Source organism: Lactuca virosa, chromosome 5 (genome assembly GCF_052849685.1).
Source record: "Lactuca virosa cultivar CGN04683 chromosome 5, Lactuca_virosa_CGN04683_v6, whole genome shotgun sequence".
NCBI classification, from domain to species: Eukaryota; Viridiplantae; Streptophyta; class Magnoliopsida; order Asterales; family Asteraceae; genus Lactuca; species Lactuca virosa.
This window is the reverse complement of record NC_136430.1, coordinates 424,060,959-424,079,538: the sequence shown is the minus strand read 5'-3', so window position 1 is coordinate 424,079,538 and position 18,580 is coordinate 424,060,959. Positions and strand designations below refer to the sequence as shown.

Sequence of the window (18,580 nt, the reverse complement as noted above, 5' to 3'; positions counted from 1 at the left end):
GAGGATTGCGAATTGTGCGAGTGGAAGATCAGTGGTCGAGGTAAGACATTATGAGATTCTGAGAGGGTATGTTGCGGTATCAGAGTATGATGCCGTGAGTGGAAGATCCGTAGATGAGACAAGACACCGTGAGGTTCTGTGATGGTGTACCGGGGTATCTGAGTATGACGCCCTAGACTTTTGGGATTATTTGAGATTTGAGTTTGTGAGATGGAAAGTGGAGCACCGAGTGGCTATTGTTCCAGTGGGAACCTTTCAGTTAATTGTCATCGGAAGGAGCATGAGCTAGTGGACTCAGTATGGTGATGACTTGAGGATGAGAATGCGGGGTGGTAAGAGAGTGAACAGATCCGAGTGGGAGTAATCACTTAGGACTGTCAGGGGAGATCGTGGAGAGAGCCCATGGAGAGTAAGAGAGAGTATCGTATGATTACGAGGAGCCGTAACATACATGAGTCAAAGAGAGAGTATTGTATGATTACGGGGAGCCGTAACATACATGAGTCAGAGAGAGAGTATCATATGATTACGGGGATCTGTAACATACTTGAGTCAGAGAGAGAGTATCGTATGATTACGGGAAGCCGTAACATACGTGAGTTAGAGAGAGAGTATCGTAAGACTGCGGGGAGCCGTAGCATTCGCGAGGCAATAAGAGTGTGCCAGAGGACTACGGGGAGCCGTAGCACTTGTTAGTTAGTGAGAGAGTGCTGTATAACTACGGGGAGCCGCATCCTTACTAGTCAGGGTGTGATGCAGAGCGGCTCGTAGGCATGAGTAGCCTTACCAGAGGAGTCTGTGAGAACCTGGTGGCGTAACCAAGGACGAGACTGGGGTCTCGGCAGTGGTTGAACACCGTTGTGTTTGAGTTAGAGAGGGGTTGTCGTGAATCGGCAGATCGAGGTGTAATGCACACGTATAATCGTGGAACATGGGTCATGAGTTGAGTGCTAAATTGGGACGAGTGGTTCCAATTCTGTGTCGGACCAGACTCTGGTGGGTGAGTTTGTCTCTATCTGTGTGGAGGACGAGCAGGTTGGGATTTCGGGTGGATCTCATTTTGAGGGGGATGTATTCCGTCTTATGTTTTAGACTTGAGTAGTCTAGTTCGCTGGTTTAGGAAGGACCGCGGGACGCATGGAACTAGTGAGTAGTAGACGACAGAGGTCGGAAGTGAGGCGACCTTAGATAGGGTTATAGGATTCGCTTGGGGTAAAGCGAACTTCATGACTTGTGTGTCACGACGGGCCGAGATAGTCATTGTGAGAAGGAAGTCGGTAAGGCGTTTTATTGGGTGAGCAGTGGGTAACCGTTGGAGGTTCAACTATTGGGTCGAGAGTTGACCTGGTGCTCAGTGTTGAAAGGGATATGTGAGAGGGAGCTGGGGCTTATGCTCATAGAGGTCCGAGGATACTTCTGAGCGGGCACGGTCATTTTCTTGTATTGAGAACAGAGTATTGGGGTTCATTTTGTTCAGATGGGTTCTGATAGCAGTGCAGTTGATGGGTCTCTGGTGAGATGTGACCCTTTCGTTCCTTTGGAGTACGATCTGGATCGACGGATATGTCAGGTATGAGTGTTCGGCAGTTGTTATGTTCAATGATCTGATTTCATCAGTCGCATCAAGATAATTAGAGATGGAGGTATGATTTTGAGATCGGTCATTCGATGAGCGAATGACATGATGATATCTTGCATGGGCGGTCGTGCAGGGAGTCAAACTACTAGAGTTCCAGGTCCTGAAGAGTCAGAACTGGAACCGCAACAGAGGGGGATCTGTCATGTGGCGGGATAGGGAGTTCCTGTATGGGTTGGGTGTCTTGGAAAAGAGATTTTTGTACGGCATAAGACAGCAGTGGTGCCATTGGAGGATATTCAGACTGATGATAGCCTGGAATATATTGAGAGGCCGATTGCGATCTTGGATCGGAAGGTGAAGGTTCTGAGGAACAAAGAGGTGCCCCTGGTTCATGTCCAGTGGCAACATCGGAAGGGATCCGAGTGGGCTTGGGAGCCCGAGTCTGAGATGCGAGAGCAGTATCCCGAGTTATTTCCAGAGCATGACTTCGAGGGCGAAGTCTGATTCTAGTGGGGGAGAATTGTAACATCCGGACTCCCAGGTATATTATTTATATATTTATTTTTGGGGTTTATTGAGTAACCCGGCGAGTTGGTGCCTCAACTCGTCGAGTAGAGTCGTGATTAGCCACGGGGGTTAAGTGACCAACTCGACGAGTCAGAGAGCTGGCTCGCCGAGTTGGCGCTGTGAGATGAAACCCTAAATCCCCGGGTTTGGGGTCAATTTAAGAGAACTTGTGTTCTCATTTGCGCCTCACCACTTGCCCAGCCTCCCTGTGTGAAACCCTAAACGAGTGTAGTGAGCTAAGAGAGTCTCAAAGCTAATCTTGAGGAATTTTAGTGCATCTTTTGAGGATAAGAGGAGTTTGTCCAGCAAGGAACAAGGAGGAACTGTGGGATCCAAGGCAAATTCGTCCAAAGCTTCAAGTGGAAGGTAAAAAGCATGCACCCTTCGCATTTATTTGGTTAGATCTCATGGTTATGGAAGATTAGGGTTTCTACCACCTCTTAATTGGGACTTTGAGCATACTGAGTTATCATTAGGTTTAGACCTCAGATCTGTACCTTGTAAGGTCCCTAAAGTCCAAAGGGCCCAACTCATCCATATGAGGGTTATTGTGCTTAACACTTTGTGAGAACATGTATTGGTATTTTGGAGCAAAAGTACCATGCGTGAACGTAAAGATCGAAGATTTACGTAACAATCGAGTCATGGGGTGCTAGATCTAGTGTTTGGAGTGATAGATCTGCTTTAAAACGTCTGAATGAGAAATCAGATTGAAGGGACTCGCCGAGTCTATGAACTGACTCGACGAGTCGGTTAGGGTTTGTCCCGATGAGCTTGATCGTGCGATAGCTCACCGAGTTGGAGGTCAACTCGACGAGCTGAGCTGGACTTTAATAAGACTTCTGAGGAAAATGAGTGGACTCGACGAGTCACATAGATGTACTCGGCGAGTCGGGTCAAACATGGACTGTTGACTCGGGTGTTGACTTCTGTTGACTTTAGGGTTTTGGTCAAGACATGGTTAAGAGAGCCATAGAGGGGTAAAATGGTCTTTTACCCATTCCAAGAGTTTGAGAGAAAGAGAATAGCCTTGATTTATTTAGAGTTGTGAATAGAGTATTAATTAGAGATAATTATCCTATGTGTTAGGCGGTGGCTAGACCGGTGATTTGTGTACGAGGTGTATATGCTTGCTTGCTTCGAGGTGAGTCTTCTCACTATACTTACCTAGAGTGGTAACCTTGTGTGACCGTAGGGTCTTATATGCTTATTTGAGTTATGTGATATTATGTGTCTTGTCTATGTGATATATATGTTATATTCTGTGTTTTACTGAGACAGGATCAGAGGGTCCAACCCAAGTTGTGGGACCGGAGGGTTCCCACTGAGACAGGACCGGAGGGTCCAAACCGAGTTGTGAGACCGGAGGGTCTTCACTGAGATACCGGAATGGAGGGTCCACCCGAGTTGTGGGACTGGAGGGTCCCACTGAGACACATTGACCGGAGGGTCTTATTGAGTTATAGCCATGAGAGGCTAATGAGATATGTGTGGTATTTTGGGGAACTCACTAAGCTTCGTGCTTACCGTGTTATGTGATATGTGTTTCATGTTCTTCTCAGGATCGCGGGAAGGCTCCAGCTTGATTGTACATACGAGAGAAAGAGTTATGTTTTGAGGATCCTGGATTTTTAATCAAACATTTATGGAGTTGTGTTTTGATAAATTGGATACTTGGGATTTTTGTGAGATATGTTATGAGAATTATGTGGCTTTAAATGAAAATTTTACTTGAAAATTTACGGTGTTACATACTTCCTTAGATGTTGTATGTTCTAAGTACGTGGGATCTTTCTTCCTTCGAGTGTCTCCAGCTCGTAGCTCTCGTTCCGGCGCGCCTCGACTATTTTATACGGACTTTCCCATGTGGGTCCCAAATTTCCCCGTGGTTCGGCGTGGCTGACCTCATTAGCATGTAGCACAAGATCGCCAACCTTGATCTCTCTTCCCTGACACACTTATTGTAATAACTTTTGGTATGCGCCTTGTATGCCGCTTGATGAAAATTTTGTTGGATTAGGTATCTAAGCCCATAACTATAATTGGTATGTACTTGACCCGAGAGTAGCATGGTCCATTTGGGTTGCATATCACCACGACAATTTGATAGGATGGACTTTTGAGAAGAGGTTATTTATGGTTTATTAATATATTATAAGTTCTAATATATTAATATGAAATCATATGATTTAATTAGTATTGATCAAGAATTAATTTGGAATTAATTTAGTGATCAAAAGAGACTAATTAAATTAATGGTGACTAATTGTGTAAATTAGTTATATATATGTTTTGGGCTTATGATACATGATGGACTAAGTTTATGGAAGCATCCATAAAGAGTTAGCCCACTTGAATCATGGATCATGGATAATAAGACCAAGAGTATGGATTAGGGTTTACCCATGACTCTTGGATTCCTAACATATATATAGAGCACCTCATAGCTGGCTACCCTAATGTTCTATGAGTTCATATGAGGCGATTTGTGTGCAAGACATAATCTCTCAAAAGTCTTCCTTTGTCCAAGGTGTGTTGTGAACCATTTGAGGTGAAACATTTTGGGCACTAAGTTCTTAAAGGCCAAAACTACAAGCTACAACAAAGAGGTAACTCTATAACTCAATTTTATGTTGTTTATATCAATTGTATGTTAGTTGTAGGCTTAAAGCTTTGGAAACAATATTGCATGTATAATTAGAGAAAACATAGATCCAAAGCATTTAGAGTTGTATGTGCACCATAGGATGTTGTAGTATACAAAACCCAACAGTGGTATCAGAGCCTAGGGTTGTTTTCTATTATATTTGATGCTTGCTTAAGTTTCAAAGCATGAAAAATCGATTTTCTGCATTCTGTCTGATGAACTCGCCGAGTCCATGAACTGACTCGACGAGTCCACTCGGTAAAGCATGAACTCGGCAAGTCTGGTTCATGAACTCGTCGAGTAGGTGCTCCAGGGTGCAGATTTTCGAGTTTTGGACAGGAAATGGATAGGATCATTACCACAAACTGTTTTTTTGAATCATAAAATCTTTTTTTTATATGGTAATGATCATGCTCATCCAATTAAAAGATAATTGTCATAGTTTCGAGATTTGTATTAGTTTATATGATAGGCTAATTTCTTGCAAATAGTTGATGTGAATTATCTTGACTTATGAGTTTAGTTAGATAATGAATAAATTATTTGATAATTTTCATTAGTTAAAAATATGATATAATTGCCTTAATGAAATCCATAACTTGTCCTCAAGTTATGGAAAATGAAAAGGTTTTCTTTTAAAAGGTTATTAAAACTCATAGGTTATGGAAAATGAAAGGTCTCATTTTTAAGAGTCGTTTTAAATGGTTTTAAAGTCTTCCATAACTTGTCCTCAAGTTATGGAACATGAAAAGTTTTTCATATAAACCACATTAAACTCATAAGTTATAGAAACCAAAAGTTTTGACAAGTTTCAAAACTCGCCCTCAAGTTTTGGAATTTGTAAAGTCTCACTTTTGAATATTTTAATTCCAAACCCTAGAGTTTTAAAAGTTAAAAATCAACCCTTATACTATTATATTATTATAAGTTTAATAATTATATATATATATATATATATATATATATATATATATGTATGTATAAGACAAGTCAGTCTTACCATTAGTAGGCCTCATTCACGAAGCCAGTCTATAAGGGGGTATAAGGTTACAACCTATAAAATGGCAGTTTAATGGGTGTCCACTCTCACCCACCGCTTCCTTGACTGGTGGAGGGTCGTTAGCCGAACGGGTAGGATAGGACATTAATTCTCATTAAAAGTATAATGAAATACTAAGTAACTAAACACTTATAAATTCCCAATCTTAGTTACTTAGGGAAAATGTGAATTTGGTGCTAACCCATGAAATTGCACTTTGCACCTTGTTAAGTCGTTAGTGGAGTGTGTGTGGTTAACCAGCACACTAATCTGGGACTGAAAGTGCGTGGCAAAGGGTAGCTCGATGTTTTTCATAGATCAATGGAGCGTGTGTGGTTAATCGGCACATTGATTAGGTGATAAATGACATCGAGAGTACCAAGTTAACTTGCATGGTTATTCACTCCTTGTTTGTGATGCTCGGCATCCCAGTCACAAACTTGAAGGGCACAATCGAGATTTAAACATGCCATTGAAAAGTCCAATGAATCTCAAAGAATCTAGGAATTTCAATTCATTTAAAACTTAATAATCAATTTCGTTTTTCATGGTGGAAATTGATAAATCGTCATTTACCTACCTTCAAATATTTTACAATTGGATTACGGCATCCCTCTTCCAAATTGTAGAATAGTGTGTTGGGTCTTAGCCTTAATATTTCATTTGGGTGTTATATTAAGGACTTAAATCAACTAAACTTGAATTTCTCCCTTGTAGATGTCTAGTTCAGACAACTATGGTCTTCCTCATCCTTTTGGAAAAAGATTTCTTCATAAAGATGATATTCCACAAGACTATCAAGGTGAACGATTAATCCCTTCTTCGTGCTGTAGTGGAACTTCACTTCCTCCACCTCCTCCAATAATTCTCCCTAACCCACAAGTTCAAAGACATGAAAAGTTCAAGGTCACTAAAGCCCTATTGGCTAGCAAACACCAAGATGGAAGGTCCATGTGTGCTCATGTCTTGGATATGAAGTCACACATTGACAAGTTGGGAATGTTGGGTGTCGTCTTCCCGAAGAAGTTGGCTGTTGACTGGGTTCTTCAGTCACTTCCTGAGTCGTATAGTCAGTTTGTTAAAGACTACTATATGACAGATCACGACATGACCCTTATCGATCTTGCATATTTTCTTATTGATGCCGAACCAGCAATTATTTGGCGCAATGGTCAAGCAACTTTGATTGGAGGATCTACTTCCCAAGCTACCATGGACATAGGCAATGGCATAGATAGTCCAGAAAATATCCCTTCTCCTATGGGAAGGGAATTCGCTATGGTCAAAAGATTTGACCATAAGAGAAAAGCCAGTTCTGAGATAGTTCCATGTGCAAATGCCAAAGAGTCCACTTGTTTCTACTGCCATTTGAAGGAACATTGGAAGCGAAGTTGTCCTGACTACCTGAAGGATCTAATAGAAGGTAAAAGTCAAAAAGGTTTGACTCTACTTCAGGTAAGTCCACTATCTAACTCTATTAAGTTCCTATTTGTAGATTCTTAATACATGATGTGACAAGGTTTCATTTTGATGTTTTGTAGGATCGAAGAAACAAAAGGAAGCTTAAAGGAAGAGTAAGTTGAATCTTATCGCGAAGAGATGGATTTTGATCGTCTGATTTGATAATCGGAATTTTGAGCTGCTGCTTAAGAGTTATGATAGATTGCTTAGGAATAGATAACAACACAGTTTTCATATGTAATTGCATTTTAAGGAAAAAAAATTTCCGCATTTTATAAATAAATAAATTTTTTGTTGATTTTATCTTATCATATATCTCCTTACAATGGCATTTGTGAAAAATTGATGTTTGTATGTTTCTAGCAATATTGGGAAAATGGATTTGATTCTTTCGTTTGTAGTAGTGTCAAAATTTACCAAATAAGGAAAGATTCTGATCGCCCGATTTTCAATTGGACAGAAACTTGGAATCATGCAACTGGTATTGTATGATGAATGAAAATTTTCATCTTTGGGAAATTAAGACTAATTCCTTGTTCACATGAATATGTGAGTCAAGTGAAGGACTAGGGGATCGGATACACTGGGTGTGCACTGGTCAGGTCCACCATAAAGAACGATAAGACTATTCGTCATGATTTACTAAAGTTTAGTAAATGTGGTTATGCTTACAAGTTTAAGTATAATTCTGAACATTGGAAAAGTTTCAATGTATGGCAGAACGAATAAGAAGAATCAAATTTGGCAGAAAGATAAAAGTTTCTCCAATCGAAAAAGATGGGAGAGTGCTTTAGTATCGTGTTTTATGATCATCTTAATGATTATGAAACCATATCACAATTGATCCTCTAAGGATATCTTAGTGCATTTGTATGGCTAAGGAGAGGAATCGTGAATTGTTGAAATGGTTAAATCAAGAAGATGAGTCATACTTCGTTCCAAAATCAAGTCTTAGAGTCATACTCCAAGATTGTGCCTTGAGTGACATAATCTTAAGAAGGTTTATAACACTCATCAAATGTATAGTAAAATGTTTTCTTACTCTTGTACATTTGAAATTGGTAAGTTGTGATGTTTTGGATAAAACAAAGACCAACTAAGACCAATTGTGTGAAGTGTTTGTCTTGATAAGAACCCGCACTAACTCTTGAATATTTGTTTGTCAAAGAATGGTTCTTGACAAGAGAGTCTTATATGTCAAGAGGTCAGTGGGAGTCTTAAGGATCTTGACAATTTATCGCTAGCACACGACTTGAGGTTTGTAACCTATCGTGTTGACATATTCTTGTTTCTATGCCCATTCCAGTTAAAGTTGACTATGCATGTGAGTTCTATGAGTTCTCAGTTGTTTGCATAACAACCTAGGAAGCAATGGTAGGCCCTTGTGCTTCTAGGTGGCAAGAAATTAAGATTGAACAAGTTCAGTCCATATGAGTTTGGATTTGTCACTAACCTTGTCTTGTGATTATGGTTATGACAAATTCACATGGATAGGAACACATACACCATAAAAATCTAAGTGTCATAAGGTTTCTCTCCAATTCATGAAAATGATTGTGAGGAAACGCTTTCACTAAGTAGATTTAAGGAGATAGAAATTATGATATTTGCATTCTCAAATTCGGTTATGATTACGACATCCCTCTTCATAATTCGAATTGTGAAAAATGGCAAAGGTTTAAACATTTGAGACTTATTGCTGTAAGTTCTAAAATCGTTTGGACACACATGTGAGCTATCTAAGGAAAGGTGTATGAGTTTGAGAAAGCTAGATAAAGTCTTATCGGAGCATCTTATATCAGAAATTTGAACTTTGGTAAGAAAGTCAATAAGTATTGATTTCTAGAAGTCCAGCTGATTTTTGTGTACATGTCAAAGCTAGTGGGAGCATAAGTATTATGCTAATAATAATGTAATTATTATACTAGTGGGAGCACAATTATTACGTTAAGAGTTGCAAATAGCAATGTTAATTATAGAAAACAAAAGTTTCAATTTGCAAAGATGCAGGGTTTGAAAAGTAGTTTTGCTATAATTAAAGGAGAGGAATTTATACTTCATTTCAAATCTAAAAGCTTAGATTGAGATTTTAATCAAATTTAGTCAAGGATATATATGAATGTTATGTTGAAAAGATTTGCCATAAGGAAATTCTATATATGGAAATGTTATAGCAAGAGACTGGTAAAGTATCATGTCTTTATGTGAAACATTATGTATCGTATCCCATATGCTTCGGGTATAGGATTGACTACATATGCTATAACATTAATTTGTTCTAATGCCTAGGTCATTAAGAGGGAAAAGGGACTAGAACGAGATATGACTAAAATGGTTAAGCAATTGTCGAGGACAATCTGAGGTTTACCAAAGATTGGTTGCTAATGGACAGTTGGAAGTATATTCTGAATTTTGGAAGGACTATATTGACATACTCTGATAAGAGGTAACTCTTGTTCAGAAGTGATAGTCAAAATGGGAATATGGAAATGTTTCCATAAGTGGAAGTTATTCTTTAAATCTATGTAAGATTAGAAAACTTAATGTAAGAAGGATGTTCAGATGTATGTACTTTGAATGTGAGACTTCGTTTCTATGGAATTGATCTCCATTGTAATACTTTGTAATGTTTGTTGCCAAGTCTCTGTGACTTGTGTGCATAGTCATTACAAGAGGATCATTGCATATAAGTTTAGAATCTAACATATTACAGTAAATGGCAAGAATTTGGTATTCTTACATTTACGGTAAGGATTTGGAATTGTGAAATGAGCATCATTGGAAATATTTTCAATTGATCTATTTCACAAAATAAAAGACCATAGAAAACATAGTGTGCATGCTTGGAGCATGGAACAACTATTGTTTTAATTCAAGTATTAAGTTGATTAATCGAAACATTATACAATGAATTATGCGTAATCAATATGGTGATTAAATAAAAGGTGTTTTATTTATATTCATAAGTTCTAAGACCATATTGGATTCAATTATTCTTGTGTTTCACTTTGCATGTTTTGACTTCCCGAATAACTTGGTTATTCAAACTTTCCACAGTCGATCATACTTCAGAAGTAGGTATTGAGGCAAGACCGTCATGAATATGACTGTAGATTGTCTAGGTGTTTTAGACATAGCACAAGTTTGCTGCAGTGTTCATGAGTACTCCTGGAATAAGATTCGAGTATTGGATTAAACCCACACTCATCTGAATCACTTCATGGATTTTATCACGAGTGATTGTGAGACGATAATATCTTATATTCTTGAAACCAAGACATGTGAGTTGTTATTTACAAGTCGGTTGCACATTGACATATGTAAACGCACCAGTAACTTAGTGTTATAAAACGTATTATTGTGTGTGATTTGATGAGTAAGTACAATCAAGCACTTGAGTCGAAGTTTATCCATTCCTTTTTTCCTTAGAGGGATAAAAGCGATATCTGTCGGCCCCTTGATGATTTAGTGATGACACCCGAAGTGTTTGGCCAAGCCTGGACTGATTTGATTTGTTCAATTAGTCATTCGTCATAAATCGGAAATCGGGAAACAACAGATGGACAGAGAGAATGATTATAATTCATGTCTCATGTCCATATGATATCTAGAATGGAGGAATATATGATCTCTTATCTAATGGACATGTCAATGACTAGGTCAGAGTTCGACAGCGGCTTTTAAGAGCTACGATTGCTAGTCGGGATTTTGGAGTCGTACTTGCAACAATAGTTATTAGACTTATCCAAGTGGGAGACTGTTGGATTAGGTGTCTAAGCCTATAACTATAATTGGTATGTACTTGACCCGAGAGTAGCATGGTCCATTTGGGTTGCATATCACCACGACAATTTTATAGGATGGACTTTTGAGAAGAGGTTATTTATGATTTATTAATATATTATAAGTTCTAATATATTAATATGAAATCATATGATTTAATTAGTATTGATCAAGAATTAATTTGGAATTAATTTAGTGATCAAAAGAGACTAATTAAATTAATGGGGACTAATTGTGTAAATTAGTTATATATATGTTTTGGGCTTATGATACATGATGGACTAAGTTTATGGAAGAATGCATAAAGAGTTAGCACACTTGAATCATGGATTATGGATAATAAGCCCAAGAGTATGGATTAGGGTTTACCCATGACTCTTGGATTCCTAACATATATATAGAGCACCTCATAGCTGGCTACCCTAATGTTCTATGAGTTCATATGAGGCGATTTGTGTGCAAGACATTCTCTCTCAAAAGTCTTCCTTTGTCCAAGGTGTGTTGTGAACCATTTGAGGTGCAACATTTGGGGCACTAAGTTCTTAAAGGCCAAAACTACAAGCTACAACAAAGAGGTAACTCTATAACTCAATTCTATGTTGTTTATATCAATTGTATGTTAGTTGTAGGCTTAAAGCTTTGGAAACAATATTGCATGTATAATTAGAGAAAACATAGATCCAAAGCATTTAGGGTTGTATGTGCCCCATAGGATGTTGTAGTATACAAAACCCAACAGATTTACTGCTTCTTGTTTCTATTTTAGCATGGCGAGGTTGTGGTGTAGGTTATTTTTTATTTCTTCTTGATTGAAATTCTTAACTCGCAAAGATCCCACTAGCAATTTTGGAGGGAGGACTACCTCTATTCCATATATCAAGTTGAATGGTGTCTACTTGTTGCTACTACGAGGAGTTGTTCTATAAGACCACAGGACGCTAGGTAGTTCATCGACCGAATTTCCCTTTGCTTTTCCCATGCGTTTCTTGATTCCATTCACCAGTGTTTTATTTAATACCGTTGTTTGGCCATTGGCCTACAGGTGTGTTACAGAAAGTGAAGTGTTGTTGGATATGTCTGTCTTGACACCAACCCTTAAAAGGAATTTCTGCAAACTGTAATCCGTTGTCTCTATATAGCACCCTTGGTACCCCGAAGCATGTAATTATATTCTTCCACATGAATTTAATCATTGTCGGCCCTGTGATTGGTGTTACGAGTTCTGCTTCTATCTATTTAGTGAAATAATCAATCGCAACAACAAGGAACTTTACCCGCCCAGGGGCCTCTGAGAAGGGGCCCACAATGTCAATTCCCCACTGATGGAAAGGCCATGGGCTGGTGACGTTGGTCTGCTCGGTAGATGGGTCCCTCTGCACTACCGAGAGACTTTGGCATTCCACACATTTCCTCATGATTTCTTATGCTCTAGCGTACATGTTTGGCTAGTAGAGTCTCATTCATAGGACCCTACCAGTCATGGCTTTTGCTCCCTCGTGCACTCCTACCTCACCAACGTGCGTTTGTTTAAGCACTTCTTCCCCTTCATTGTCCTTAATGCATTTCATCCATGGAGTCAGGTATCCTTTATTATATAGGTTACCGCCGCTAATCATGAAGTAAGGGGCCTTTATTTTTATATTATTTGCTTCTGCAACATCGTCTGGGAGGGTTCCCAACGTTATGTAGTCGTATAATGGAGTCATCCGGGTGGTTTCTTCCGACGCTATTGTGTAATTGGCTCTTTATCTATGCTCTACTGTATAATACTTCTACCAACACCATTTTTCATAATATTTCGAACAATTATCATTAATTGTTTTGGATGCAAATACCGCTACGACTAATTTTCATGTTATAGAGAACCAATCTCAAATCAAAATTGTTTATATATGAAGTTTTGGTTTCGGCCCCTCCGATCATAATGTTTGTATTTCGTCCCTGCTAGTCACTATGTCACATCAACCATTTAATTCAGTCACCGTCACCAAATTAAAATGACCTTTAGGCGACCTACGAAATTCTAAATGGCAAAAAGATAACATAAAAAATATTAGGGTAAATTGTAAAGTGATGGTTAAATTTTAGGATTTTTAGGGAAATAGCAACGATGACTGAGGAGAGCTCCGAGCTCTCTGCGTTTTTCATTTACAAATTGATTAGTTTTCTTTGAAAACTGAAAGCCCAAACCATTGAGTACTTAGTGTCAAAGAAAAAATCTCACTCCATTTTGAAAGCCCATCAAATATAAAAAATATATCCATTTCGAAAGCCCATCAGACATAGTCAGTCCATTTTATTACTAAAAACGTCGAAATCGAAATTGTCACGTTTAAGAAAATATCATGTTCATGTACAAATTCATTAGGTTTCAATTATTGACCGTATGATCAACAAGACCTGTCCGTTAATAATACCATGTACGTTTTTTTAGTAGTGATATAATTGTCAGATTTCATTTCAATATAAATAAATATAAGAACAAACATAACTAGTTGATCATTATTACATGTAAGTTTTAACTAACTATTACCATGTGAGACTATCCTTTATTCGTACTATGTAAATAATGGCTTTTAGGATTCACCAAATTGTCCCCCCTATAAAGTATAAAGAAAGGAGGGATTAATGGGTCCATTAACATTAGGGGACACTTTCGATATAATCATTTTGCTTTGTCAAAGTTACTAGCAAAATTCAAAGTTACTAGCAAAATTCAGAGTTACCTACTCTTTATCAAAGTTGAAAGACTTGATTACTACTCTAAAAAGGCAGATAACCCAAAATTGGCATATCTTTGGCCTAAGAAATCAATTTACATAATAATTTTCTTAATACATTTGATAAAAAGTTTTATTATTAGTAACTTACTCAAGATGTTCAACTAGGGTATAATTTGGTTTTTTAGGAGGGTAGAAGATAACATTTTCTTATGTTTTTACTTGTTTTACGTTACTTGGACACGGTAAGAAAATCATTAGTATATTACAATTTATGTACAAATTCATATGTGTTTATTTGGAAAAATAGTAAGAATAACATTTTTCTTAGTGCTTAGATTACCTAGTAAACCATATGTATTTTGTTTTTTTTTAACACAATTATTTTCATTAAAAGGTATTTATTGTGTACAATATCTAAATATGTTATTGACCGATATCTAAATAAACCGGTTAGGAACCGTTGTTAGGTGGTCTTCTTTATAAATTGAGGAGAGTTTGAGATGATTCAAAGTAGGGCACAACTCATCAAATCAACATCACTTGGACTTAACCCCAGAAACAAATCTAATAATATTGTTATTGGCCAATTTTCTTGGAAAGAATTATTCTAACAAAAGTCATTCTCTTTGACCGCAATAAAAGCTTCTTTTTTTCTTCTATTGCCATCGAATATACCTACTTACACACCAAACACCTTTTTCCACACTCTCTTTCATACATCCAAGTATCATATATATATATATATATATATATATATATATATATATATATATATATATATATATATATATATATATATATATATATATATATATATATATATATCTCTACCTACACTACTTTACTTCTTTTCCATTTATGCATTACAAACTTGGACATAGTGCTTTATGAGAGAGTGAGATATTTTTGAATGAGTTGTCTATAGTCAAGCAAGCATCAACCATCTTGTGTACAAGTAGTCAAACCTCCTTTTGAGGTAGGAGTAGAAATCGCTTGAGCGTGTGTTGCATGAGGTTGAACTAAAAAATCCATATTGAGTCGCTCTCTTTTAAGTCCATGACTCATTTATTATTATAGGTAATTATTATTTTTTAGAAGGTAAAACAAACACTGTCTACCTTACTAATAACTTACTAATAAAGTACTTATTTTATATCAAGCAAGACTTCAACCTTCAACTTATTACTAATGGGTTTCTTTCCACCAATGTCTAATACCAATTAATTGATTGTACATATGGATTAATGTTACTTAAAAATAATCAAAACGTGTTTATTTGTTACACCTATTGTACCCCGCGTCATCAAAAAGTTATCATCAATCGTAACCTGTTTTTAGCTTAAGTTTCAAGATTTTACTATCACCACTTTATACCAGCATAGTGTAACACCCACTTTTGGAGGATAAATTAAATTTTCACTCTAATTAAGTAATTATAACTATTAAAATATTTGTTTGAAATGTTGGAGTTTGAGCTTTAAAGAACTTATGTTTGGGACTAATTAAACTGTAAGTTTAAGGACTCAGTTTGTTAGTTAAATCCATGCCTAGGTTTATTTAACAATAACAAGGAATTTTGGAACCAGTCTTGCCAAATGATGAAAGAAGAGATGTCTTTAAATTTTCAATCTAATTAAGTAATTATAACTATTAAAATATTTGTGTGAAATGTTGGAGTTGGAGCTTTAAAGAACTTATGTTTGGGACCAATTAAACTGTAGGTTTAAGGACTCAGTTTGTTAGTTAAATCCATGCCTAATTCGCTTCTATATCTCGTTCAAACGACTTGCAACCTAGAGAAGACAGAGCAAACTTGGTGTTAGAAGGGAAATTCAAAATTATGAAGGAATTTATTATCCTAATCGATTTCTAGCTTTGGTTACAAGATTCAAGCCTTTGATGTAGTTATAAATGGTAAATATATTTTAATGTTTTATACGTTCATCCATTTATTTTGGGAAATCTCTATAAAATCTCAACATTTTAACTTAGTTTATGAAAAAATCTTAAACTATCTTTTTACATAAAAGTATAGAATATCTGCTAAAAAATTTTAAAAAACTTTTTTTTTTCAATTATGCATATGTAGCTAGTATCTCGTCTTTTTTCGTTAATTTGGTCAAAATATTGAGACTTTTCCAAAGATTACATTATTTTAGCCAACAACCAAATTGAGATTTTTGTCAAACATTACCACTGAATTAATATATATAATTATTATTAACAAATCATTTGTAAACATAAAAAGTTTTTTTTTTATTATTATAAACAAAGGAAATACAAAGTTGTTAATTTCTAGGAATGAAAATGTGTACTAAGTACTCTCTATTGTTTGCTTACCACTTCAAACTATCTTGATTTTTCTTATTCATCGTTGCGGATGTCATGGTAAGATACATTATGTGGGTGTTCATCTCATGTTGGAGTTCCTCTTATTTTCTTTAACCTAACTACCACTAAACTTTCATGTCTTACATAATAGCAACCATCGGATAACATACATCCACCGAGAGTGAAAATTTGAATTTGAATGGCAGTTTAAATAGAGGCCACATTTTTGGTGGCAACATATGCATTGGCGGCAACACCAAGCTAGACACGATGGTAAAACGCTCAGACGCCGCGCAAATGCGCGTCAAGGAAGGCCCTATCATAACGAGAGACGACGCGCTTTTGCGCGTCGTCTATATACGACGCGCTTTTGCGCGTCGTCTATATACGACGCGCATTTACGACGCGCATTTATGACACGCAATGTGTATCATTAAAACCCCTGTCAAGAAAGGCCATGTCATAAATGAAGATGACACACATTTTTACGTATCGTAAATTTAAATGTTTAAAAAAATAATATTTATATATTTATTAATTTTTAAATTAAATTTGCATTTAATGTCTCATAATAGAAATAAAATACCATATACAAAAAATACAATTCATTGCATAAAATTTAATGTCATACAATTCTATTTCTTACAATATATAAATTTGCATTCATCTAATCTACTTTGTATTTCATACAAAAAAATCTATTTCATACGGCTTCTTCCATTTCCTTTATCACCATCGGTCAACCTTCCATCATCCAACATTTGAAGCAAAGTATGTGTAATGTTATGTATAATGCTAGCAAATCCAATATTGAACAAGTTGTATTCATCTATTTTATCATAATCACCAAAAACTATGTGTAATGCTAGCAAATCCAAATTGAAACATAAAGATATTCACACCTGTCCCATAAACTGCCCTCCATACACTTTAGCAGATTTTGGAGCTCCTTTTAAGGTGGGTCCTCTGAACGTGTTCACCTTCACAAATAAAGACTTGATAACTTGAACATAATGCATGGCAGAAGAAATTGTTCAGAAAACAAAGAAATGATGCAAGTTTTCTAAATATGTCACATACATCCAGTGGGTCCAAGGACAATATGTGTTCCACAGGTGACCATGTCTCAAGGTTCATCAAGTGACTATATTTTTAGGGTAGCATTAAGCTCATCCATGATAACTTTAATATCCACAGGTAAATACTTGATATGCCTCACTTTTTGCATATGGAAGTATGATGATATGCCCATCCACGTCTCAAGGTTCATCAAGTTGAACCTTGAGATGTCACATGAAAATGGCAACATTTCCTTAAGTCCATGATTTTCCTATTTTATCATTCTTAAAGGGTATTTTTGACATTGATTGAAAGTAAACACTTGTATTAAATTACAACTTACAAAAAACTACAAATTAGGAATCAGACAGATGAGATGACATGAAAATAAAACGTACCTGATGAATGTTGAGTTCATTAAGGTGAATCTAGGCATATGCTTTGTCTTTATCCAAAGCAGTGATATCACTGTCAAATCATAAAAACAAACAACACAATATCACATATATTTAATTTAATCATGACATTACAACATAATTTAATAATAATAATAATAATTACCTTGAACCAGTAAAGACAAGGCATCGCTAAGAGAAGCATTGGCTCTCAACATTGCAGTTAGGGAAGCCAAATGTAGGAGTTGTGGGATTGAACCATCCTATAAAGAAAGGCAATGCAGTTTCTGATAACCAGGAAGCAAGTGATAAAATGTATAACTAAGCTTCTGTAGACAAATAACGAATAGTAATAGTAAGCGAATATTCACCAATGTATTTTAAAAATAATGATTCCCATACATTACAAGTATGTATGTATCTCCCTCCAAACACAATTACCAAGCACACAATTCCCCTGTATTTTCCCATAAAAATAAGCTCTCTCTCTCTCTCTCTCTCTCTCTCTCTCTCTCTCTCTCTCTCTCTCTCTCTCTCTGTAACCTCCACTCAGCTCACCTCACAATTAGCGAAAAATTTGAGCCATCTACTTTACTAGTTTTTTTGGGGATTTTAAGGATCCTAGGTAGCAGGCAGAATCACACCCTGCCACATCACAAGTAGTAACAAAAAGAAAACAAATGAAGGAAAATTAGCTACATTCATTTATATTAATTAGTCTTGTCTTCTATGAGTCAACCATTTCATCTTGAATCTCATTGGGGCTAAGCATTCGCTGTGTCTCTCTTTCTTTTTGAGCAGCTGCTTCTTCTGCATATAGATCCTTGTTGTCCTGTTGTGCACAAACAAACCATCCATCATATCATAATTCATATAACATAATTTGTGACATTCTGTTAATATTCAACAAGAAGTAAAGTAAACAAAAATAATAAAATAAAAAACTCTGAAACATTTATGTACCTCAAGGTATTGAATATTTGCAACTTTGCTAGT

At 36.4% G+C, this 18,580-nt stretch overlaps 1 long non-coding RNA gene across 1 annotated transcript; it reads right to left on the bottom strand.

The window, feature by feature from the left end:
* Positions 1-16,813: 16,813 nt before the first annotated feature.
* Positions 16,814-17,660, bottom strand: LOC145114844 (uncharacterized). Its single transcript, XR_013711283.1, has 3 exons — positions 17,588-17,660; positions 17,033-17,110; positions 16,814-16,925 (listed from the first exon to the last, which is right to left on the bottom strand). It is a non-coding gene; the product is annotated as an uncharacterized LOC145114844 (long non-coding RNA).
* Between the last annotated feature and the right edge of the window lie 920 nt (positions 17,661-18,580).